General features: G+C 44.1%; 1 protein-coding gene across 4 annotated transcripts in view; it reads right to left on the bottom strand.

Annotated features, from left to right (window-relative positions):
* Window positions 1-16,491, bottom strand: part of LOC129327285 (bromodomain-containing protein 4-like) — a 111,151-nt gene extending 94,660 nt beyond the window's left edge. For 2 of the 4 annotated variants that reach the window (XM_054975791.1, XM_054975795.1), the window contains exon 1: window positions 16,320-16,491. The gene's annotated coding sequence lies outside the window, so the exon portion shown is untranslated. Of the gene's footprint in view, window positions 1-3,715; window positions 3,739-15,454; window positions 15,644-16,319 lie in introns of those variants that run through there. The other 2 variants (XM_054975792.1, XM_054975793.1) reach the window with 2 other exon arrangements.
* Window positions 16,492-25,985: the final 9,494 nt, after the last annotated feature.

Raw genomic sequence — 25,985 nt, 5'->3', positions numbered from 1 at the left:
CTGATTAAGAGACTGAGAATCCTGGGGAGAGCAGGCCCCATTCCCTGGAGGAAAAAAGGGGCATGTTTCAGTTTCTTTCATTTTCTCTGTTTCCTTTCTAGCTGCCTCAAGAGGGCTGGCTAGAATTCCCTTTGTAAGAAATTGCCTCTTCCACAGTTCCCTGTTTGAGGGTATGGGAGACCTGTACGAAGAACCAGAGGGAGGCCTGTCTCTTTCCTCAGACAAAAAATTGGCAGTCTCAGTTTATGTAATCAAGTTTAGGAAATCTGGGAATAGCATCACAGTGCCTGACCCAATTGCATTACTCACAAGTAGACCATCAGCAGCACTGGACCCTGGGGCCATTGCTATTTGGTGATCTCGCTGGGTCTGTGCCAATTGCTTTGGATGTGGGAAACCACTCTACAGCCACCTCCCGGTCTGTTGGCAAGGTTGCCAGCTTTGGCAAGGCCAGAAATGGGTGCCGTAGCTTTCTGAGGTGAGATAGGCTAGTGCTTTTTTATTATTATTAAAATAGTGTGTCTAATGACATTTAGGAATTTCTGGGGTACTACCACAGGTCCCAATCCCATCACATTACTCACGAGTAGCCCTCCTTCATTCTCCATGGGCTCTGGAGGCACAAATGATTGTTAGGAGTTAGCCGTGTTAGTCTGTAGTAGCAAAATAGAAAAGAGTCCAGTAGCACCTTTAAGACTAACCCACAATGTCCATCTGCTCTGTAGATTGGACAAACCAGCCTTTGCGCAGAAGAATAAATGGACACAAATCTGACATTAAAAATGGCAATATCCAGAAACCAGTGGGAGAACACTTCAAACTATCAGGACATTCCACCAAGGACTTAAAGGTCACTATAGTTCAACAGAAACCTTTCAAAAACAGAATCCAATGGGAAGCTGCTGAATTGGAATTCATATGTAAATCTGACTCAGTCAGGCTTGGATTGAATAGGGACTATGAATGGTTATCTCATTATCAGAAGCTACTGACTGCATGTACTCCCCCCTCCCCTCTCCACCTATATATCTGACCAGTTTCTTCTTACCCTACATGCATCTGACGAAAAGAACTGTGATTCTCGAAAGCTTATGCTACAGTAAAGTTGGTTAGTCTTAAAGGTGCTACTGGACTCTTTTCTACAAATGATTGTTGAATCTCAGACCGGCTTGGCTGCCCTGCACTGGGTCTTATGCCACTAGACTGGCTTAAGGATGAGGAGAAATCCACTCCATAGCTGCGACCCAGCTAGTTGGCAATGTTGTCCTCATTGGCAAGGCCAGAAATGGCTGCCCTTTTTCCTTTGCTCAGAGAGGAATAGTGCCTTTTGCACTTCTGGTCTCTTCACAATATGAGCGGCCACAGCTGCGGCTTCCTCGTGGTTTGCCCCCCTGTCTCTTGAGGCTGTTGTTAGGAAGCGACGGTGAGGGGGGCTTCCAACTCTCCTTCAGAGAGCAATCTATTGTGTTCCCCGTGATTTCCATCCTATCATGATGGAAGAGCACGTTCTACTGGTCCACAGTTCTGTCTTGCCATGAAATGGCTGCCACGGCCGAAGGAAGGAAGGAAGGAGAAAGCTTCCCCTGCAAGCTTTCTAGCAGGCGCACAGGGAGAAAGAATAGCAAGGAGGTACAGTAGAAAGGAGCAAACAAGGCAAGAATCAGGTTCTGGGAAGTAGAAGGGAAGGGAAGGAAGAAAAACAGTTGAAAGGCAAGGCAGCGCTCAGATGAAGCTGCTCTCCCTGTCGAGGCAGGAATAAAACTGAAAGGGTGACTCCCACTAGGAAGACAGGAAGTAGAAAACTTGTTCCTGCCTCCCTGAATGGAGGGTGGGAATCACCCATCAAGATGTCCTCCGCCTCAGAGGGAGAAGGTAGCATCTTCTACCTCTCCATTATCTTCAGTTATCAAGAATAAAAAAAAAATCCTATCTGACCATGACCCCAATGCCTTCAAACACTGGGAATGCTCTAGATGTGCCAGGTACCATATACTATTAGCAAATGATAAAGTTATGCCCTTTGAAGCTGTGCTGGAAATTGAAAGCAGTTTTTTTTTAAAAAAAAGATAGTATTTACAGATTAAAAGCATTCTTGTCTCATAACCAAGGAGGGGAACTCTCTTGAGCAGACTAAAAAAATTGAACTGTCACTGAACTCTCTGCTGGATGTTTTCTGTGTGTGATATATAAAAGTAAAAAGAAACAGTAAAAAACAATCTTAGTACAAACAGCTATTGCAATTTTTTTCTTGCATTTCCACTTGTGCTAGAACTCTAGTACAAGTGAATATTTTGTGTTGGATCCAACCCAACTGCATATTTCGGGATAAAAACAAAATGTAAATAAATGTTTGATCTTGGGTAAAAGATATACTGAGAAAAATATTAAGAATCTGAAAGGACAAAACCAAAGCTACACAACTTAAAAAGTTGAGTATCAAGCCCACCCACAAGTTCTGGACTCCTGCTGTACTATTTATCTTATTTCATTTTGCTGCTATAGAAAAATCTCTCTGTTCAAGAGAAAATACTACCTTAGTCTGACCCTTTAGACTCTTCAATAAGAGTCCAATGTAGTTAAATGTCCAGCCATCTCCTTTACCAATTTTATCTGCTTCTAAAATACTTCTATTAAAGGATGCTTCGGGAAAAAATGGATGAATAATGTAAATAATACGGGATTAACAACTGTTGTACATCATGTTTCATTTGTGTTTATCTGTAAGAGGTCAGAAACAGTTGAAACTAAACTTTAAGAACAAAATAATTAGGTTGAGCATGCCATATTTGCCTTCATTCATGTTCAGAAACAACATGTTCCTACATCTTTTGTAATGAGAATATGGATTAGAGCACATTAAACCTTAGTGATACACATGTATTCTAGTGAACTTTGCGTGAACTTTAACAGGTTGTATAACTACACAGATGTTCTTTTTGTCTTTGACATCCAATTAAAAATAGTGGACAGTAGCAGATAAATGGCGCTCTAGCTCTTGGAATGGAACAATGATGATCTGCTCATAACTTTTCCAGTCATCTTTAATGATTTATATAGCTTACCTTGCAGCTGGACATGGCATCACTTTCTGGCTAGGAGAATGTCAGATGATTGAAAATCAGAGTAATCAGTTAAATCTTAAGCCAATCATAATTTGATATTGCTATCACATGTAAATGATCTTAGATTTCTTTGCAGATATCATATATCAACTTACAAAAGATGCTAACCCAGATAACAGATTATAGTCTTGCTGAAAGAAATCTCATGAAGATTAGGTGAGAAAACTTTACTTGCCTGGGTGCTTACTGAAAATTTATAGCATTTCATAGTAAACTTGAGTTTGAATCAATCTTAGATTTGAAAGATTTAATTAATCTTTGTTGATCATATTTGTTCCATTCTTTTTGTTTCTATTTTAATGGTCCTTTATATTTTGATATCTTACTATATTAAAAAAATTAGTTTATTTCAATAAAAAATAAACATAAGACTAATGAGAAGTCTCTGTGTGTCTTGGTTGGGAGAGTAAAGTGAGAAGAACCTATATAAATTATTTGTACTAATTGACAGGCTCCAAAAGAGAGAGCTCTGTTTTTAGGTTTCAAAACTAAGGCCTTGAAGCTTCTCAGTTAGGATATAAATCTTGACACTGGACAGTTAGAAAGCCTAATGAGACAGGGATAAGCATTCCATTACAGTGTTTCCTACATACCTTGCATATTATTTATATCCAGAAACAGGGAATCTTCAAAGAACTGTTTTATATTTTCTGCCATTATAAATGATTCAAATTCAACTTGATGTCATCTGAAAAGATCTTTTCAGAAGTACTTTTTGTAGCAGTAATGTGCACTCCTCCCCCCTTTCCTCTTGGTGAAGAACATACTGGAATGAAAGAAAGCAGAAAGGGACCTCAAAGAGCCAGAATTATTTTGAGGCACAGAATAGTCTTGGCTAAAAACAAAAGTAAAATCACCGCAGGCCTAGAGCTACGCGGCTCTTAAAGAAACGATGCAAAAGATCACTTTGCTTTAAAAGGCAGTTAGCAGGAAGGAGCACTTCCTGACCACGGACAATCTACACAGTACTTTGTAGAACACTGGCTCCACCTATCTTAGATTGGAATATTCAATTGCATTTAAGTGTAAGATTAACACACATTGTAAGAGCCCATGAACATCCTTAAGTCTTCTGTTTCTCAAACTGGGAGGTTAATCAGGGCAAGTAATAGATGAGAAACAAGCCATAATTAAAGAGACTGTTAGATAAATTACACAGCTGGAGCAGTTACAGGCAGTAAAACGAAAGTTAAAACTTGATATACTCAGAGGTTCACTCACCAAGGAAAGTTCTCTATGATATTTCAATATTGTTTATTGTATTAGCTGTAAGTGAGTTTGGAAAAGGATAAATTTTTATTGTCATCCACACAAATTAAGTGATCTGAAAGCTTGTTTTTAACAATCTAAAAATATTCTGATATATCAAGTCAAATACACAGTTGTTCCCAACCCTGCAAATAGCTTAATTTATTTATTTATAACATGGTTAAGCAACTGGGAGCGTGCCATAACATTAGGCACTGTTGTGAGCCCTCACCAACAAGTAGGTTAAGCAGAGTGGGGATTTGAACCTGGGTCTTCCAGATCTTACTCCAACACTCTAACCACGACACAAGTCAGGTCTACACTTCTCTACAAAGTCTGAATTTCTCCTAAAAATCTGAAAACAGCAATAAATGTATAAGGTTTAAAAATGATAGAAACAACTGAGACCAAGATGTTCTGGTGCATTTCTGCTAGGTGGTCACCATAGCTTTACCCCGTGTCCCTGAACCTCCATGCTCCAGCAGCCAATTCCATGTGTGCTGTATCCCACCCTACAAGCTCTGTGTTCCAAAGGGGAACCTCATTATGTTCTGTTCATCAGCAAAGATCAGTGTTTTTGATCACAGACACAAGAAGGTTCATCAAGCTGCATGAAGGATGGACAGTGCCTTACAGTTCAAGCACCATTGCCACCCCAAAAGGGAGTCACATACACCAACCAGTAGCAGTAGCCTCCAACACAGTGCAACTGCATAAACTCTCCCTAGCTGGCAACCCTATCTGACCCTCCCTTTCAGACTCTGAGTCTGGGAAGAAGTCACTACCTCCCAGCTAAGGCTAAAGTGTTGTCATAAACACAGCATATGCAAAATTTCAGTCAGATCCAGTGGGTCCCACACTTTCCTGGCTTCGCCCATGAAATATCAGGTGTCTCACGACAGTTGCCAAGATACTGTAGTTCTGTGGTGACTGCAACACTTTAGCCTCAGATAGAAAGCAGTGATTTCTGTGAGGCCAGGTGCCCTCCTCCTCCAGTCTCACAGGAATGAGTAGATATACTACGGTGCCACAGCAGCCAGGCATTTACATTTGTCAAGCCCTGTCTTACCTGTGAGCAGCCTCAAACAGATCAGTAGGGATACATACTGTATATATTTTCTAAGTATATAAATCCCACCTCCATACTTGAACCAAGAAACAAAGTGTGCTCAGATTCACTAAAGCATGTGCCAAAATGTAGTATTAGTCTTCAAGGTGTCACAAGACCACTTTGGCTGAAGCTAGGGATGTGCAGGGCCAGGAAGCTTCGGGTTTACCTGAAGCGGGGGGGGAAATCCAGAAATATCTTAATTCCGGCACAGCGGCAGAGGAGCCGGAGCCACTGCTGCTGCCGACAAGGTAACTGGGGCTGGGGATGATGTTTAAAGGGCCCTGCTGCTGCTTGCAAGCAGCGGCAGGGCCATTTAAACTCAGCCCCAAAGCATTCCGAATGCTTCGGAAAGCTCTGATTAGGGATTTCTGTCCCCTGTGCTTGTTTCCTTTTAAACGTATTTTTCACAGAATCGACTTTAGGTAATTCTCCTCCTGATATACATGCATTATAAACACCTCGTTTGTAGAGTTTGACAGTGTTCAATGTAAATGTGTTCCATGCCAGAGAACAGAGAAACAAGCCAAAAACATGACAGCAAAACAAACTTCTCGTCAAAAACTTAATCAGAACAGCATCTTTATTCTATAATATTTTTCACTAGGAGTTTGCCATGCCGTGTCATTCCCTTGGAGTGTCTAATGCAAACAATACATGCTGTGATATGATCACTCTCTGTGTCTCCTTGCTGTCACCTCAGATCAGTGAATGGCAGGAGAAAATGCACGGTCATGATACATTGCTGGCACCAGCCATTACAAGGAAAAGGGAAACCTACAGTGGTTGACAGTGTTGCTTATTTTTATAGTATGTTTTCTTTTATCTTATATAGTAATGCACTCTTTGATTCCCTGAATGGCAAGAAGCTGTAGGAGCAACGCTGGCAAGTTTAGTTTTGTTTGTATGTATGAGAGAGCACTAGGGAGTTATGCTGTTTTATAAAGTTGGACAAATAGTGGCTCCCTGGGGTGATTTCAGGTCAGAAAAATGCCATAGGTAAGAAGGCTTAAATCCCCATACGCCATGAGCCCAATCCAAGTTGGGACCATGCACACCTGGAAGGCAAAAAAGTGATAGTTATTCATTCAAGACCAAGCTATTCTTTTTAAAACCTTCTCAAAGGGGAGTCGGCAGTGGTGGCAGCTCTGACCTTCCCCACTGCCCCATAGGCTCAGGCAGCGGTGTGGCGGCGCAGCAGCAGAGGAGCCGAACCGGCTGGCTCCAGGCCGTTGCAGCCTTGTGCTGCCGCGGCGGCCCACTGCCCAGCTGTCAAAGACCCTCCACGCCAGGTAAGTAGCTGGGGGGGGAGGGGTTGCCCCGGGGGGGGGAGGTTGGGGGGGAGCTTTCCCCCCTCACTTCAGCATGCTGGCCCCGATTTGGATAATTTACTCGAATCAGAAACCTGAAGCGCACACCCCTAGCTGCAGCAGATAAGGCTTTTGCTTTGGAAAAAACACTGAGTAGTACTACATCAGCCAAATGTGTATATGCATTCTGTATCTAAGTTTTCCTTCTAGTGGGTTGGGAGGATGCACAAGCTGGCCCTGGAAGAGAACAGGAAGGAATTCCTGCATGCCAAAAGGTCTTCCAAGCATCCAGGGAAATAATAGTTTGAAGATCCCCTCTCAAACTCAGAGCTCTCTAGCCCTCAGCCAGATGAGCTGAACACTACAGTGAAAAGAAACAAGTATCTTGCTGCTTGCTTCCCTTCAAGTTGAGGACTACATGAAGAGAAGAGACTGGGGTCAGGGGATACACGCTAAACAAAGCATGTTCTTCAAGCCCAATCCATCTCCTGCATAGAGACTGTGGGCGGGGGATGCAGGGAATAGAATTTGCCTGCCCCTCCCCCCAAGGCTTTGGGAAAAATTGTGAAAGCACTAAAACACTTCACATGAAATATTCTTTTAGAATGAGTAAATGGACATTCATACTCAGAATGCACAGCATGAAAAGTCTGGATTTTTTTCAATTTTTCCAATGGAAAAATTGGGGAATGTTGGGAACACTGACAAAATCTCATATACTGTAGACATACACAATATTTTCAAGGTGTTTTTTTTTAATGTAAATAATTTTTGCCATGATCTATATGCTACAGTGTTTAATGATAAATTATTACTAAAGTTCAGATTTCAATATTATAAAAGTGTGGTACAATATCCAAATATGACAGTCTCACCAATTGTGATTGAGTTTCTGTCTAAATGAACCTTCATTTACTACAGAATTTGTTTTCTACCTTTTATTTTTTCCTAGCTTTCAGATGGCAAAAAATTAAAGATAGATGTGCTAAGGTAGCATAGAATGCAGCTGTTTGCAACTTTTTTCAAGTATTGGGTATACTTGCAATTTTTCTTATTAAAAATTTAGATATTTATACCTGTAAATTCCATAAATATGCCAAATAGTACCATTGTATAAGTTAAGTTATAAATGATGTGTTTTATTGTTCAATGAATAGAAGTAGTTTAGGTGTGACAGAAAAGTACTGCATGCATTTCAAATTTCCCTCCCCCACCCCCTGAAACCTGTGTTTTTAACATGGCTTCAAAATTTTTGGAAATTTTATATCCAAAATTTTTTACAGACCCTTTCAGCATCCTGTCCATGATCCAGTGAAGGAAGTCTATGCTATCAGATGCAGCAAGAGACAACCAGGAAGGCCCCTGGTCAATGAATGAAAAGAAGTGATAAAGACCCTGAATGCTCTCTATCCCACCCATGTTTGCCAGTGTCATATGCCTTTATAAACAAGGAAGTGGGAGGTTTCTCAACTTTTTTGCTACCCTGAAAATATACCCTCCTGGGAATACATCATTTCTTGGTGTATAGGAAATGGGAATGTTTTTTCTACTCTTTTCTCAGATATGCCATACTATGCAACATGTGCAAACAGCTGACTTGAAGTTTAGAATACTGAAGATTACCATTTCCTTTGAACAGCAATATGCAGAAAGAAAAGTGATGTAAGGAAAGCCTGCATAAAGTAACATTGAGATAGGAGCAGCTAGATAATTGGAAATCTAAAACCGAAACTTTTTACCACCACCACAGGTTTCATGAAATACAAACAGCTGAAGACTGAACTAAAAACTAATTAAAGGGGGAAAGGATTAACAAAACAGATTCTTCACAAGAAAAGGAGAGAGAACAAAACTCCTTCCCCCAGCTTGCTGACTTCTTCTCCCTGATGGAAGGAGAAATGGTATGGTACATTTTTCCGTCCCAGTTTTACCAATTTTGTATGTGACCCATCTGAGTTTCTCTTTTGAAGATGACAGAACATAAATAAAACTCAGGTAAGTCACAATACAAAAATCCCAATGGAGGCAGAAACCATAGGATAGTAAGAAGAGAGCAAAAAGAGGAGAATAATCCTGGTCTTTATTGTTGCTATTAATTCTCATGTCTGCAAGCAAATCTGCCTGGTTCAACTAAAGAAAGCCAGTTTGGTGTAGTGGTTAAGAGTGTGGGACTCTAATCTGGAGAACCAGGTTTGATTCCCCACTCCTCCATTTTAAGCCAGCTGGGTGACCTTGGGTCAGTCACAGCTTCTAGCTCTTTCAGCCTCACCCACCTCACAGGTTGTTTTGTTGTGGGGATAATAATGACATACTTTGTAAAGGGCTCTGAGTGGGTATTAAGTCTTCCTGAAGGGCAGTATATAAATAAAATGTTTTTGTTGTTGTTGCTGTTGTTACATCATGTAACTAGTGCAGGACAGATCTTGCTGCAAACTTGAGAAGAACAACATACTGTTATCTGAGGAATGACTGACCATCCAAGAGAAAGTCCCCCCAAAAGTTCCTCTGCCAGGAACTGCTTAAGTGAAGAAACATGGCAAGGCACCCTGAGCAGCAACTCTTCAGAGCTTTTGTGATAAGAACTACTACCCCCCAATTCCCTGCCTTACCTCAAACTTATCTGAATGCAGTTTGCATTCCTTTTAACTTAGTAGTATAGTTGCTTGGTAACCAGCTCATCCTGCCTTCAAACTAAGAAAAAAAGCGAAGAGTGCCAAGCTAAGCCTAAAACAAACCTGAAAACAAAAAGAACCTATATTGTAATATTTCGCGTTTAAATAATTTGGATTTTATTGCTGCGTTTTAATGTGGGGTTTTAAATATTTGCTACTGTGGGTTTAAATGCAGGCCTCTGAGGAAAAAAGGAGAGCTGCTGGATAGGTTAATGGAATCTGTTCAGACTGGACAGTAGCTGTACTTTCAGGGCGGGGGAGGGGTGTGTGAACAGCAGTTTTAGTCCAAAGATCAAAAATGTTTATTGCGATACATAAATAGCACAATAACAACCTAAATGAATCTATAAAGTACATAAAAGAATAGCGTCAGTATCAAAGTGCTATCAAAGAGAGCTTAAAATGAACATAAAAGAGATTGGCTATAAACATTTTTGGTTTCACGCTGTGATGAATCGACTCAGGTGGATTTACTGGAATAAATATAAAAATATAAATATAAAAACAATATAAAATTTAAAAATTAAAAAAAAATAAAAGTCAAACTCAGAGAAACAAGTAAAAAATGGAGGACTCTAGTATTATGTGTCCAATGCCTTCTGTAATTGATCCTTGAAGCAGTTTTAGTCAGAGACCTGACAGAAGAGGCTTTCAGTCAGTCAGTGGGCATCTCAGAGAAAGGATTCTGGCTAAATCAGGCAAACTGCATGGAAAGGCCTGGATGCATCTACATCTGTGTGGATGAGAGTTTATTCAGTTAGTGAAGACCTGTGTGGAAAGTTAGTTTGTGTGACTGAGTCTGAGAATATACCTTTAAGAGATAATTATGTGTGAAACTACCAAGAATAAGAACTAGTCTGAAACTAATACACTTATCAAAACTTTGCAACCATCACACTTATAAATAAATCCTACTTTTGTTTAAGAAAACCTCACATCCACCCTCATGCACTGACTGTTCAATCAAACTACTGTCTATAACAAGCCTTCCTATATTACTAGTTAAACCAAGAAGGTCTAAGGCAAAAGCCTTTGGTGGCAGTAAAAACCTTTTAAGGGAGTTGGGGAAACAGCAATATAAAGGTCACAAACACAAAAAGGAGTGTTCTTGAGGTAAAAGCCTAGGGAAAGTAGAGAACACCTGAAGCTCTGGGTCAGTGGAAATAAAAAGTGTTGGCTTTGACCAGAGCCCTCCTGAACTATAAGTTTAAGGTAATGTAAAGAGGTGATGAATTGAAGGTCCAACACAAACGGTTTAAAAATAAACGGCAAATCATTACATATATACTTGGACAATCACTAACGTACATTCTCTCTGGACGCACTTCCTGTAGGAACTGGAAAGCAAGGAGTCTTTAATGGTTTGGGGGAAACAAAAATATCTTATCCTCACCATTTCATTATATGCCTGTAACATAGTCCTATTATTTTACTTAACTGACATGTCAAGAAGAGAGATTACAACAAAATAAACGAAAAAAGAAACAGCACCATAAACCCCAAGGAAGGATGTAAATGAGGTAGCTGACAGAAAACGGGGCAAGTAACAGAACAGTGGGGCAAAGAAAATTGAAAAGTAAGTTGAAACTGGTATTTGATGGCCTATCCAGCTACCAACTCGTTTCCACACCCAATTCAACATTTATCCAGCAATGCATACATTTTCATTTATGTTCCATGTCTCTCAAGTGTCAGTCATGCTTCAGAAAAACAAACTGAGATCAGTGTAAAAAAACCAAAAGACAAGCAGACAAACAACTACTGTGATTTATAGCTACTATATATTGTAATCAATAAAGTTCCATATAGTCCTTGTATAAATGTCAGAAAATTACAAAAATAAATATGATCCTATATCACAAATCTGAAACCGTCCCATCCTTGAGCAGAGATAGGCCTGCTATAACAAATTATGTGAGATCGTCTACATGGGGACTTGCCACACAGATCTCCCGATTTATTGTACCAGACCCCTCTCCTGAATTTCTTCTATCCCTCTACCATTCTGTAATTTTCCTGTAAAAACGAACAAAATGGTTCTTTCTTTTCCTTGTATCTAAGAAGCTGAGCTGACTCACAAAAGCTCATACTGGAATGAGTGCCACTGGACTTATGAATTGTTACACTAGAACAGATTAACAAGGCTACCCCACAAGAATTACTTTCAACCCTCAATGAATCAGCTTGATCAATCTTTCCTGAAGTGATAGCTTAAAGATGCTCACTCCAGACCCCACCGACTGCGTCACAAAGCTAGTAGTGAAGAACAGGTAGGCTACATTGTTAAGGAACTGCAGACCTGCAAAATAAGGAAACATTAAGTATTTCTTCCAAACATACCTCCAGTCGCTGACTGGAAAAGAGTGGAGGAAACAGTGCTTATAAGCTGTTATCTCACTTGATCAGTCTAATTTGAGAGCCATGCAAAATCACAGCACCCCTGCCATTTCACACTGCTTATATGAGCACATTTTAAGCACATTAGCTATATATCTGATAGAACTGCCTTGGAGAAATGCTGTAGCTGGTGCATCTATTAGAACTGTACATGTACTAATAGATGCCATTCTCTTCATCCCAGAATGTACAAGAGAACTAGACAGTCACTGAGGAATGATAATCTGTATGTTTTACCAGATGCCTACTGGATAGATGTACTTAACTTATTTCTCACCATACTGATGAAGACATTTCTTGACTTATCTATAAGTCTGGCCTGGAAAAATCCCAGGTCCCTTGTCTAGTCCCTACCCCCCAATGCCTTAGAAGTTGAAATAATACTAATAAGAGTAAGAATGCTCCATTGATGTAGGAAGAGGAAGAAAATGGAGAGGACACTGTAAAAATATGCCTAGAATACCTCTGTATCACTAAGAGAGACAGACTATTAATTTATTTAAATAAAAATAAAATTAACACCCTACAATTCTCCCCAATGGAGGTCCAAAGTATCTTACACTGTTTTCCTCACAAAAGCCATTAGGTCGGTTAAGCTGAGAGTATGTGACTGGCTCAAGCTTTCCATGACAGAGTAGGGATTTGAACTAGGGTCTTCCAGTTCCTAGATGGATATTCTAACTACTATGAAATACTGGTTTCCTGTTAGGAAAATCCACCTAGAGACAAAACTCTGAATAAAAGCAATACCTTCAGCGAGCACGGAATCTGATAAATGGAATGAGACCAAGATCTAAATAATTTAACATCAAGTTTTTGCAAACATTTGCATAGTTGTTATTGGTAGGAAATAAAGACAGATTTTACTTAGTATTATAAAACATTTCTGTAGGCCTATGGTTTTTAAAATTCCTAAAGATCTGGCTGCACATGCTTCTGTAGTAAAAAGCACAACTGGTAAGGAAAGATCTGCTGCCATCTTTACACTGAACAGAGTACAGCATTAGAAGCTATATGCATGTGAAAAAATGAACCTGTTTTTCCCCTTAATCAACAAAAAACTGCAAGATGTTCTAGGAACTGTTAATCAGTGACCTTACAGATTTAATGGCAACATCTCTACAATAAAGAAAGCCATACCACCATGAACTATGTAACTTCCTGTCTCTTGCAGGAGACTAGCATGCCAAATAAAAACCTCATGAATATCAGTGGTCAATGTTAGGTAGTCAAAATAAAATAAAGAGTGAAGAGTAGCTGTAGAAGGCGAAATTACAGATCTGAAAAACATTGCATATTTGATGGCAAGACTTACTAGTTTTATCAGTTTGATTTCACACAAAAATTTTCCTACATTAGGAGTGTGGTAAAACACTGTCATAAAGTCACAAGAGTACTTTGCTACATGTAGGAGTTTAGATACCACAACTTGCAGCAATTCTAAACAAATGTATACAATGTAAATCATTCTGTTTTCATGAACAGCACACTTTCCCCTCTATAGTTATATAGGGAAATGTCACTCAGTGAGCAGACTTTAGTTGAACTACAATGAAGGCTAAAACAATACCACAATTTGTACAAATCTGAAGTAAACATGGAAAATTACATGTTAAGATACCAGGCTTGTGTCCATAAAATGGTGTTTTTCAAACTGTGGGTCAAGACCCAAAAGCAAGTGTCAGCTTTCTTCTAGACAGGTCATAAGGTCAGGAGGAAGGAGAAAGAATATAGTGAGCAAAAGTAGGTGGCTCTGGGAGGCCATATGGCAAATCTGGGTTTGCCTCTACACATAATAAGCAAAACTGCTCAATAATAGCATATGTAAAAGTACTAAAAACAAAAATATGAGATCTTTGTATTTTATACTAGAGAGGGCAGAAGTAGCACAGAGTTTGCACTTGGATCCCAAAATAATGTTTGCAAGTGGACCCCACTTCTGAAAGTTTAAGAATCACTGCTTTAAGATGTTCCTCCTTAGTACTCACACGTATCATGAAAGTCTAGATAAAACTGTTTCAAACGTCTATTAAAGAAAGACATTGGTCTATCCAGACATTAAATATGGAATAGCATTGTTCATGGAAGCAGGAACAATGCTTCCTTCTTCCATTATGTGATCTAGGGAGCAAGAATTTTTTCACAGCAAGTGGTACCACTACAATCAATTCCACTCTAATGCTGCGCAAGGCTTGGCACTTGCCACTAGCACCAGTGACTCACCAATTTGATTTCCCCGTTAACATTAATACATCCCTTCTAATACAACAAACCCTGCCAGGGACAGGGGCTGAAAGGAAAAGCTAGAAAGTATTGCACACCAGCTGGGAAGCCCTATACAGAAACAGATGCTTTTTTCAAGAACACATCTGAACTCAACTTCCTTCAAAGTGGAATTTGTGGCAGCTGCTGACTGGAGGGCATCCACAGAGTTCCAGGGCACAAGCTGCTCTTATCCAGCTCCAACTAGCAGCAGAGTATCAGATACCTCCTCAAAACAAAATCCCCTACTTATTATAAATCAGGAAAGCATATGACTTGTTATAAAAATTGCACAACATGGATGCAAGACTAACAGATTAAAACCATTAGCCTTCATAACTGGTTGCACTTTATATCCAGACTAGTTTTTAATAGACTGTACAGAATTTTCAAGTTTCATTTTCTTAACACTTAAGCAACTGCATAAATTGCATGTTTTAACATCTGCCCCAGGCAACATGATAAAAGTGAAACACGGACAGTTTCACTAGTTTTGTTGTAACACAGCAAACACTATATTTATGCATACTATAAACATAGCATCACTTCATATTATGTCTATTAAATCTTGATTTATACAGCTACTAGCATTGTCTATTGACTTGTTAAATTAGGTGATTACAATTTACTTCCAGGAATGCCATCACCAAACACACTCCATATTCCCCTGTGCTACAGCTCACATAAATCATCTTCAGTGAAACCATTTCAAGATTTTTTCTAGTTCTAGGAAGCAGTGGAAGAAAGTATCAGTACTCAGGTAAGCAAGAATATCAGCTTCTGTTTAACATCACACATCCTGGAAATGCTGCCCTTAAACACTTATTCAGGCACACTGTTTTTAGTTGAACCCACTTCTAAAGACACTTGAACTATAATCCCTATTCATATTTAGGTCTCCCTCACGCATAGGAACGTCTTCAGGCCTCCTAAGTGATTTGAAAACTGCAGGCTAAGGATGGGAAAGCCAGTGGTTGAGAGAGCTGTAGAAAACATATTTGGCATTTAAGGGGGACAAATGGCAAGATATTATGGTACGAGACATCTTTAGAGTTCAAGATGTTCAGCCTAAGGGGACAACTCCAGGCAATGCTCAGGATTTGGCCAACAGCAAACGGGTCGCTGCTTTTTATGCACCCACTGACTTCGGCCTTGGCAGGCAGGCCTAACACAAGGATCCGGGGGAGGTCGTTTGGCTCGCTCCCGTCAGCCTTTCGTGTCGGGCTACAAACACAAGAACCGGTGGAAGCCTGCAAGGGCCAGAGCCGAAGCGAAGACGCCACCGGGCCAGGCCTCCACTCGCGGGCTTCACCAAGAGCCAAGGCGCACACAGACCTGCTCCTGGAACACCAGGTGGAGGCGGCGCTAAGGCACGACTAGCGGTCGGGCTAGGCCTACGGGGCTCGCCGGCGGGGCAGGGCACGGCGCGGAGAGGCGGAGCCGCCCTGCGTGTCACTTCGGGGCGTCAGTCTATCGGCCACTCGCCCCCCGACTGACGCCCGCCCTCCACACCGGAGCCGCGGCTGCTCCCACCGCCGCTTCCCCCTCCTGCTCGATAACAAAATGGCGGCGGCAGGAAGTACGATCGGCGGCCGCCCCGCCCAGGCTCGCTCACTGCGCAACCCGCGCACACCGGACCCGGACCCCTTTACGCAGAGCCCGAGAGCGCCTTCCAAGTGCCCGCGTTCCCCTCACGATTCCGGTCCCGAGGCGCGAGAAAGGCACGGCGGGGTGGGCGCCCACGGCCTCGACCGCTCTTAGCGGTGCGCGCGGAGGGCACAGGCACGCTTACGACAATCACGTACCCTACAGGGATCGGCGAAGACTCTCGTACGCAAACTCCGCAGCCACCATAAGCCTTGCACACCGCCTACCGCAATCCGCGTAGCTGTGCAAAAGAACGAGCCACATCCTACGCAATAAACCGGCGTAGAACTTAACCGCGAAATGTGCGTAACGCTAAAAGGAGAAAGATAAACCCGTTCACCAGGCGCGGGAGAACAAGAGATTCCCTTCAATAGACAACGCAAATTTAGAAGGTTGGCGTAAGACCTTTGCGCAATAGGCCTCCGCGCAAAATGCGTAATCCGCCTGACGCAACGGTCATATTACGCAATGCGGGTTACGCCGGCAGGACCGCGTAACTGAATAAGGAGAATACCAACCCCCGCAGCCTCTCCCGGCCCGGCCCTGCTCTTACCTGACGCCAAACGATGAGCCGGAGCAGGCCGTGGTATCGCCAGCCTCCTACCAGGCCAAATCCTACAAAGCCCCACGTGAAGAGAAAGCACCGCACTCCGCAGGGAGGGGTGGGGACCACACCAAACCGACCAGGGTAGACAGAGCGACGGGCAGCGGGACCAGCAACGGCGGCGCTGCGCTGACCTCACCGCGCAACGCGTTACGTCATCACGTAACAAACCCCGCCTCGCGTAAAACATGGCTGGGAAAGCAAGGTTCTCACACCTCGCAGCCACGCCCCCTTAAGTAAGAAACTGGAGCGGATTGTTTTTCGGGGTCGCGAATGAGAGAGCGCGCTGCGGGGAGTGAGCCGAGCTCGGGCAGCTTCAGGAGCGGAAGGCCGGGATTTCTGCTTCCTTCGGTGCTGCTTGTTTGCTCTTGAGGGCACGCAGGCGCTCCTGCAATCATACACCAAAGATACTTTCAGGTGGGTAGTCGTGCTGGTGTGCAGCAGCAACTTAAAGACGAATTACATTTCCAGGGTATAAGCTTTCAAGAGTTAGAGCTCCGTTCTTCAGAGACACATAGAAGTGGAGATCCTTTACATCCTGCCTCCCGTCCCACCTCCGGACTGGGATATAAAGGCTCAGGGATCTCAATTTCTCCCTGTATCTGAAGAAGGGAGCCTGGACTCCCGAACGCTCATACACTGAGCTGCTACCACGAGTTTCAAAATCTGCTGTATAAACCAAAGACATTATCCCGCCTTTTAAAAAGTCTCCAAAAATGTGACAAAGCAAACACACACTGAGAGCCCGTTTAGTGTAGCGGTTAAGAGCAGGGACTCTAATCTGGAGAACCGGATTTGATTCCTCACTCCTCCACTTAAAGCCAGCTGGGTGACCTTGGGTCAGTCATCCTGAACGGAGGTGTATAAATAGAATATTATTATTAAAGTGCAGTCCTAAGGATGATCCCCCAACATGTTTCTGAGTTAGGGTTGCCAGCCTCCAGGTAGTGGCTGGAGAGCTCCCGGAATTACAACTGGTCTCCAGGCCACAGAGATCAGTTCACCTGGAGAAAATGGCTACTTTGGGGGGTGGACTCCATGGAATTATGCCATGCCAAGGTCCTTTCCCCTCCCCAAACCCCACTTTCTCCAGGTCCCCCCCCCCAAATCTCCAGGAATTTCCCAACTTGGGAGCTGGCAACCCTAACCCACTCAGGGTTGCCCTGAGGCTCTACTCACAAAGCCTGTACAATTTCTGAGGGAATTTCTTATTTGAACAACCAATTGATTTATCTAACGAAGCCGGCCGTGGCTCCCAAAAGTTTAAGGTGAGCTCAGTGTTAAGGTGCCCCCGACTCCTGTGCTTGTCAGAACCCTGAGTAGTCGAATTCTTGCCGTGGCTGGAATTCAGATCCCACACCCCACCCCTGACGATGAAGCGTACGGGTGCGTTTCGGCTACAACCCCAATCCATAGTTAATGCCTGCTGAGCGCCAAGCGCGCCGCCGATGCGCAGCTAATCAGAGCTAATCACTGCGCAGGGCCGGGTGCCTCGCCGCGCTTCGCTTTCCACAGCAGCTGCCGCCTTCAAGCAGACCTGCGACACCCGGGTCTAGCCCTTGCAAAAGGCACGCGTGATGCTGCCGCTTCAGGACCGGGCCAAGGCGGGCAAGGGCAGAGAGGCGGGAGGCACTTTCTCCGCCTCTCCCTGCCAGGGAAGCGAGAGTGCCGCTGTCAGCTCCCCGGGGCTTCTTGCCTTCTACGCTCGGCAATCGGCCTGCCTTCATTTTTCATGGGAAGGAAGGCCGGGAGAAGGAGTCTTCTCTCCGTGGACCTACAGAATGACCCCTACAGAAAGCCTCCATGCCCTCAGGCGCCTCGGCTCATTCGACTCCCGTGAGGCCATGAAAACTTCCTTCCGCTGGCTTTCTCTTTTAAGGGGGTGGGGGCGCCGGGAAACAAAACGAAATACAGGTCCTAGCTGTAGTAGCGGGATGCTACAACTCTGCTTCTGAGCCCAGCCCTCTCCAGAGGTAAACACGCTGCTCCCTGTTCTTCTAATCCCGTTTTTATTCACAGATACTGCACCTGGGCTACTTTCCAGAAGACTGCGGTGTGATGTTTCTGCAAATATTTGGTGTTTGTAATGTTCACAATTACAACATAACTTGATTAAGGTCACTTTTTTAATGTGGCAAAGGAGGGAAGTATCATGCCAACAATACCTGAGCAACCTAATGCTGTTGGCACTACCCACAAAGCCTGTACAATTTCTGAGAGAATTTCTTATTTGAGCAACCAGTTGATTTATCTTTCATAGCTCTTCCTTGTGTCAGTCTTCTACAATTTGCCCTGTACCTTTGATTAGTGCAGCTGAGTTTACTTCACAACACCCTCTGTATTAATTATGCACTGTAAAATTGACTCGATTTTACTGTGACAGAGTACAGAGCTTTATGCACCTTTTCATTGGGACTGAAGCACAGCTGAGACCCAGAGCCAGTTTTCTATTCCAGAAGTCCATCCTAGAACCCATAAAAGAATAATAAATCAGTAATTCAATGTGCACAAACCTTAAATAACTGCAGCAAGTCCTCATACAAGGAGAAGTAGCATGACTTCTAGGCAAAACTGAAGCTCTGCACTTCAAGTTTCTAACCCATTGTCTTTAAACAGTAAGTAATGTGTTTGTCATAATCTTACTGAATTTCTTTGTAAACTGAAGAACTCAACTGCACAATCACCAAGTCGATCACCAAGTTTGTGTTCATGTTTGCGTGTGACCTGTGACTCACTAGCTTCCCTGATAGAAAATATGTCCATATCCCTGAAGGCTCTACATAGAGTCTGTTGTCCAGATTTTCACTCTTACCCCTCTCCCCTATATCTCCTCCATATAGTGAAAGAAAACTACTCATAACAGATTCACAAGATACCATACAAAATGCCTAAGAAGCAATTGGACCCTATCACAACAGAGTAAGACGCACATTATTTTCACCAGTAGGGGGAACCTATTAATAAACAAATGTTCTTGCTCCACACTTGCTGCTGGTAGGTGCCATCAAGACACAGCTGGATTATGGTAACCTCTGCTGGGGGTTTCAAGGCAAGATACTAACAGAGATGGTTTGCCATTGCCTGCCTCTGTAACCCTGGTCTTTGGGTCATCCATCACAGCTGACCCTGCTTAGATTCCAAGATCTGACAAAATCAGGTTTGTCTGGACTATCTAGTTACGAATTACTTTAAAATGTCAAAAGAACTTACAGTTGCCCATCACACACAGGGAAAGCAATGAGGGGAAAAAGAGCTGACTTCAGCTCTTTCAGTTCAGGAAATATATAGCACCAACAGTGTCAAATTCTGCTATTGTATTTAGTGAAAATTGTCCCACGCTTGCCAAGAGTGTGTATATAAAAGTTAGGTTAGTTTGTGGCAGGAACTTAGAATCATAGAATCATAGAGTTGGAAGGGATCTCTAGGGTCATCTAGTCCAACCCACTGCACAATGCAGGAAATTCACAACTCCCCCCAAACTTGTCTGTATTTATTTAGGTAAATAACACATTTAACAAGTGGTTGGGAGAGGTAATTATGAAAAGTAGCTTCACTGAGGATGAGATAGGAGTGTTCCACGTTTGCTCCCAGTCTAGTAATAGAAGCCTTGATCCATAGCCCATACTGTTCAAACTGTAATGCCTTTAGTCCACTTCAAATTAAACATGAATTTTTTCAGACATCACCTCTGTAAAGACTTGTGTTTTTCATTCAAATATAGCCCCCTCCCCCCACCATTCTGTAGATCTTTGTCAGAAAGACTGTTTCCTAGGACACCAAGCTATACCACTAAAGGAATGTTCTCAATTCTTACATATCACTGTATCTTATAGAAAGCTAGATGGCACCCACGTGAGTGGCAAAAGCCACAAATGTAGGCTACCCACAGATAATGTGAAGGCCTTTACCTACTCAAGGGATTTCCCAGGTATACAGGAAAAAATTACTTTGTAAATTAAAAAAAACTTTAAAAACATTCCAAGGTATGATTTTAATTTTATGGGATGTCATAACACAGGCTGAATGAATATAGTTTTATGTTGAATCAGGGTATTTGTGATTCTTGTCTAAGGCTATGTCACCCTCTTGGTACCAACTGGCCACTTCTATGTAGAGATTACTACTTGTTACATTAGGTTGATGTTGCTCCTGTTACATGCCTACTGCCCTCATCTGATGTAGGTAATGTTTTTGATTGACTGAGGCTGCAAGCCTAAGGACACTTTCCTAGGAGTAAGCCCCATTGAATTACATGGAACTTCTTATTACAACATTCAAAAAGGGGTAAGAATTAATAGCAAACCAGAACATACTTGACACCTCTTCTATAAGGCCTACCCTGTCCAATAGGAGAGGAAAAGCCCCTCAAAAGATTTTTTTTTAAAATCTGGAGGGGAGAGGTTCTAGTGCCACCCCAGTGAATGTGGTGGAGCTTTGGTTGCTTTGCTTGATGGCACTCTCCACTGATCGTTAGCATATTTTTAAGCAAAATTAAGCTCAAATAGAGAGCTGTTCTGGTTCTTTCAGTTCATCAGAATGAGCACGGTAGAGCAATAGATTCCATAGTCATCATCTTATGCCATCTTGTAGCTGGAACAATTACTGGGGAACTGGTGTTATTCTAGTTTGTATGGGAAAGATGTGAAGCAGCAAAATAAATAACTCTCACATTTAAAATGGTTAAAGGCAAAATAAAGCACGGATGAAGTGATGTTTCAGTAAGTTTAAAGATTAAAGTGAACATGGGAGAAAAACAGGTTTTACTTACCATAACTGTTGTTCATCTAGGTCTTCCGTGCAGGCACACATGGGACTGCGCACGCGCAGGCCTGCCGATACCGGAGATTTTAATAGCTAAACACCACCAGGGGGCGCTCCCGCCTCTCAGCGCGCATGCGCGGCCGCTTTCCCGCCGAAACGGACCTTAAGAGGCGGAGCGCCCCTCACATACCCTCAGTTCCTCTTTCGCCGCCCCCTGCAAGGTAAGTACCAAGAGAGTTAGCGGGGAAGGAGGGAGGGCATGTGTGCCTGCACGGAAGACCTAGATGAACAACAGTTATGGTAAGTAAAACCTGTTTTTCATCTACGGTCTTCCTGTGCAGTCCCACATGGGAAGATTCCAAAGCTAAATACCTGGGTGGAGGTGACGCCAAAGCATCACTCAAAGATGGAGTGCAGAACTGCTGTGCCCACCGCTGTCTCCTTTCTATCTAGGATGTCCAGCGCATAATGCTTCACAAAGGTATCCGCCGAGGCCCACGTCGCCGCCCTGCAGATGTCCTGGAGTGGAACACCTCTGAAGAGAGCCGCTGACGACGCCTGGGACCTGGTGGAGTGGGCATGCACTTGCAAAGGACAAGGTAAGTTAGCAGCAGAATAACAGGTCAGTATAGCCTGGACCACCCATCTAGAGATAGTCTGAGCCGAAGCCCGGTTACCCTTCTTCGGTCCAGCAAAACAAATAAACAAATTAGAGTCAATCCTAAATGGTTTTACCCTATCTAAATAAAATAAAATGGCCCTGCGAACATCCAAAGAATGAAGGGCCGCCTCTGCCTCAGAAGCCGGAGTCGGAAAGAAAACCGGCAGAACCAATTCCTGAGATAAATGAAAACGGGATACTACTTTAGGTAAAAACTCAACCTTTGTACGAAGAACGACCTTCTCAGGGTGAAATTTCAAATAAGGGGGCTCGCAAGATAACGCTGCTAGCTCCCCAACCCTCCTGGCTGAAGTAGCCGCAACCAAAAAGGCCACTTTCATGGACAAAAAACGAAGTGGACAGGAAGCCAAGGGTTCAAACGGCTTAGACATCAAACGAGTCAGAACCAGGGGCAACGACCACTGAGGGACCAAAGCCCGCACAGGGGGAAACAAATTATTCAATCCCCTCAAAAATAATTTGGCAGAATAGTGGGAAAAAACAGACTTTCTATCCACTGGAGGGTGAAAAGCAGAGATGGCTGCCAGATAAACCTTGACTGAGGAGTTGGCCAAACCCTCCTGTTTTACCTCCCACAAAAAGTCCAAAATCTCAGAAAGGGTGGACTCAAAAGGATCCAAACCCCTGCGACTACACCACACAGAAAATTTGTCCCACTTAAGGGCATAAGACTGCCTGGTAGACAAACGTCTAGCATTTAAGAGAACATTAGTCACAGCCTCGGAGAAGGCAGCCCCGGCCTGATCAACCACACTGTGAGTTTGAGTCTCCTGATGTCGTGGTGAAGAACCCCCCCGCAGGTCAGGAGATCGGGAACCACCGGGAGACGGATCGATTGAGTCTGTAGACTCAGAAGGGAGTGAAACCATGGTTGCCTCGGCCAATACGGGGTCACCAGGATGACGGACGCTCTGTCCCTCTGGATCTTGCTGAGGACCCGTGCCAGAAGCGGGAACGGAGGGAAGGCATAGCACAGGGGACCTGACCAACTTAACTGAAACGCGTCCCCACTTGATTCTGGGCCTACTCCTCCTCTGGAACAATAAGCTAGGACCTTGCGATTTTCCACAGTCGCAAACAGGTCCAACTCCGGAGTCCCCCATTCCGAGAAGATAGGGGCGAGATACTTGTCCTGGAGGGACCACTCGTAGTTTTCCCTGTGGAGCCTGCTCAGGTGGTCCGCCATGGAATTCTGCACCCCCGGGATGTGAACTGCATGCAGCCAGACAGCATGATCTATGGCCCACTTCCAGAGTCTCATCGCCTCTGTGCAGAGAGCCACAGACGCCGTGCCACCTTGCTTGTTGATGTAAAACATCGCCGTCGTGTTGTCGGTCAGGACCTGAACGGACTTGTTCCGCACGACATCTGTAAAGGAGATCAATGCATATAAAATTGCCCGTAACTCAAGAACATTAATATGTTCCTCACGTTCAGATTCAGACCATAACCCATGGGCATAAAGGCCAGCACAGTGAGCCCCCCAACCGAAAAGGGAAGCATCGGAAGTAACTGACAGATGAGTTTGGTGAAAACCAAACTCCATCCCTTTAAATAAATTAGCATCATCCAGCCACCACTCCAGGGAGGACAGCACCCCCCTAGGGACGGAAAGTCTCCTATTTTGAGAATCACGGGCCGGTGAGAATACTGAATTGAACCACAACTGGAAGGGTCGCATGAATAACCTGGCCAGCGGAACCACAGCCGTAGTAGAAGCCATGCAACCCAAAAGGGTCTGGATAAAGCGAACAGATTGGAAACGACACCTCTGAAGGGTCGAAATAAGCCTCTTAATTTTTGCAGCACGCTCTGAAGGCAAGAAGCCTGCATCCCGAACACCATCCAAAACCACTCCAATAAATTGGATGGAGCGCACCGGGGTCAACTTGGACTTCTTCTGATTAACAAAAAGACCCAGGCGTAAACATAAATTTAAGGTGAGATACACCTGATTGGACACAGAGTCAGCAGAATCACCAACCAAGAGCCAGTCATCCAGATAAGGAAAGATCTGGCAGCCCTGGAGGCGTAAATGAGCCACCACTACTGCCACACACTTGGTGAACACCCTAGGTGCAGTGGCCAACCCAAAGGGTAAAACATTGTATTGAAAGACACGTTGCCCATAGACAAAACGTAAAAACTTCCTGTGTTCAGGGAAAATTGAAATATGAAAATACGCATCCTTCAGATCCAGGACTGCAAACCACGACTGTTGGGGCAACAAGGTCAAAACCATCTGTAAAGTAACCATTTTGAATTTACGAACTCGTATAAATTTATTCAAACCCCTAAGATCCAGGATAGGCCGAAGCCCACCATCCTTCTTCTCCACTAAAAACAGGTTGGAATAGAACCCCAAACCAGCTGAAGCAACCGGAATCTCCTCTATAGCCCCTTTCTGCAATAGGGCTGAGAGCTCCCCCAGGATCTCTGAACGAGGGGGGTCAGAAGAAAACACAGGGAGACGTAGGTAAGGTAAACCAAGAAATTCAACTTTATAACCAAACTGGATAATAGACAAAACCCAAACATCGGAACAAATTGAACACCAGGCATCCAAAAAAGCATTAAGCCTGTCCCCAAATGTGGGGTCAGGTCCCTGTGATTGTCAGAATTGCTTATGCAATTGGTCCTGGTCCTTGGCCTGATGCTGTTGGGAACCAGGCTTGGGACGTTGGCCCTGCCTTCGTCTGGGAAAGGCAGATTGCGGGCTCTGGTAGCTCCTGCGCTGCTGGTAAGCATACCCTTGATAGGGCTGATAGCGGTGTTGTCTGCCACGCTGGAAGGAGCGATAGTATGGGCGAGAAGGCTGCTGCGACGGCTGGTGTAGAACCCCATACGAGCGGGCTGTCAAACGGTCAGTCCTCTTCTTAGAGAGGAACTCGTCAGTTTTCTCTGAAAACAGAGTGGTGCCCTCGAACGGCAGGTCCTCAACCCTGTTCCTTGTCTCAACTGGCAGGGCGGTCGTGCGAAGCCATGCGTACCTGCGCAGTACCACCGAGGAGAGAAGTGATCGAGACGCAGTGTCAGCCATACTTCTCCCAACATTAATTTGGTGTCTGGATAGACGAACAGCCTCCTCCTGAATGACCCGAAGCAGAGTGCGCTGATCTTCGGGAAGCTTAGGAAGAAAAGACGCCACCTTCTTCCATAAAAACAGCTGATAAGCCGCCATCATTGCGGCATAATTCGCCACTTTGATGCCAAACGTAGCCGAAGTATACAACTTCCTACCCAAGGCATCGATCTTTCTACTATCCTTGTCAGTTGGAGCCGATAGCGAGCCCTGGCGAGGCCGAGCTTGCATCTCCTCGGTGACAAGTGAGGATGGAGGAGGGTGAACGGCCAGGAACGGATGAGCATCGTCCTTGGTTCTGTACAAGCTCTCCACTTTTCGATTAGTGGCGGTAGCAGACGCAGGTCGAGACTGCAGCTTCTTCCATAGATCAGCAAACCCCTCAATAAGGGGAAAGGCAATCGAGGGAGTAGAACCCGAATAGATATGTTGCAATATCTTATCAGTAAATTTAGATTCAGTGGAAGTCACTTCAAGGTCCAGGACTTTCGCCATTCTTTGGAGCAACTCGTTGTAGGCCCGAAAATCATCAGTGGGCGAGGCCTCATCAGATGGCCCAATCTCCTTTTCAGGTGACTCCGACAGAGGAGAAACACTGTAACGGGCCCGGGGTCGTGGAGAGACCCGATCCGACGGGAGGCGGGACGGGTCATAGCCAACATCGGAACCGACTCGAAATGAGGGAGACAACGAAGCACCTCTATAATGCCGGTCCGAGTAGTATGAACTCTCCCTACTAAAGTAACGAGGGACAGGATCATCTCGACGTCGACTCTCCCTGGATCGGCTCCGATAGGACCGTGGGGTCCGACAGCTAGAGCGACGGGCAGACCGACTCCGTCGACTCCGAGCCGACTGAATAGAGTCCGATTCGTACGAGGCCGATCGAGCCCGACCGGAAGGGGTAAGAGGCTTCTCGAGGAGAATGACATCGTCCTCCTGAGCCACCCGGTCCGGAGGAGTCTTGGACTGCGGACGATCACTCGCCTCTGCCTGCTGCTCCACTTGGACGGGAGCGGAGTCGACCGGAACCGACGGGGAAGAGGTGAGTAAGCCTTCCAACACTGCCTTATCATGCTTACTGGAATGC

Source organism: Eublepharis macularius, chromosome 4, assembly GCF_028583425.1.
Source record: "Eublepharis macularius isolate TG4126 chromosome 4, MPM_Emac_v1.0, whole genome shotgun sequence".
Lineage (NCBI taxonomy): Eukaryota > Metazoa > Chordata > Lepidosauria > Squamata > Eublepharidae > Eublepharis > Eublepharis macularius.
Note: the sequence above shows the minus strand (reverse complement) of the source record. Positions and strands in the feature narration are given on the sequence as shown.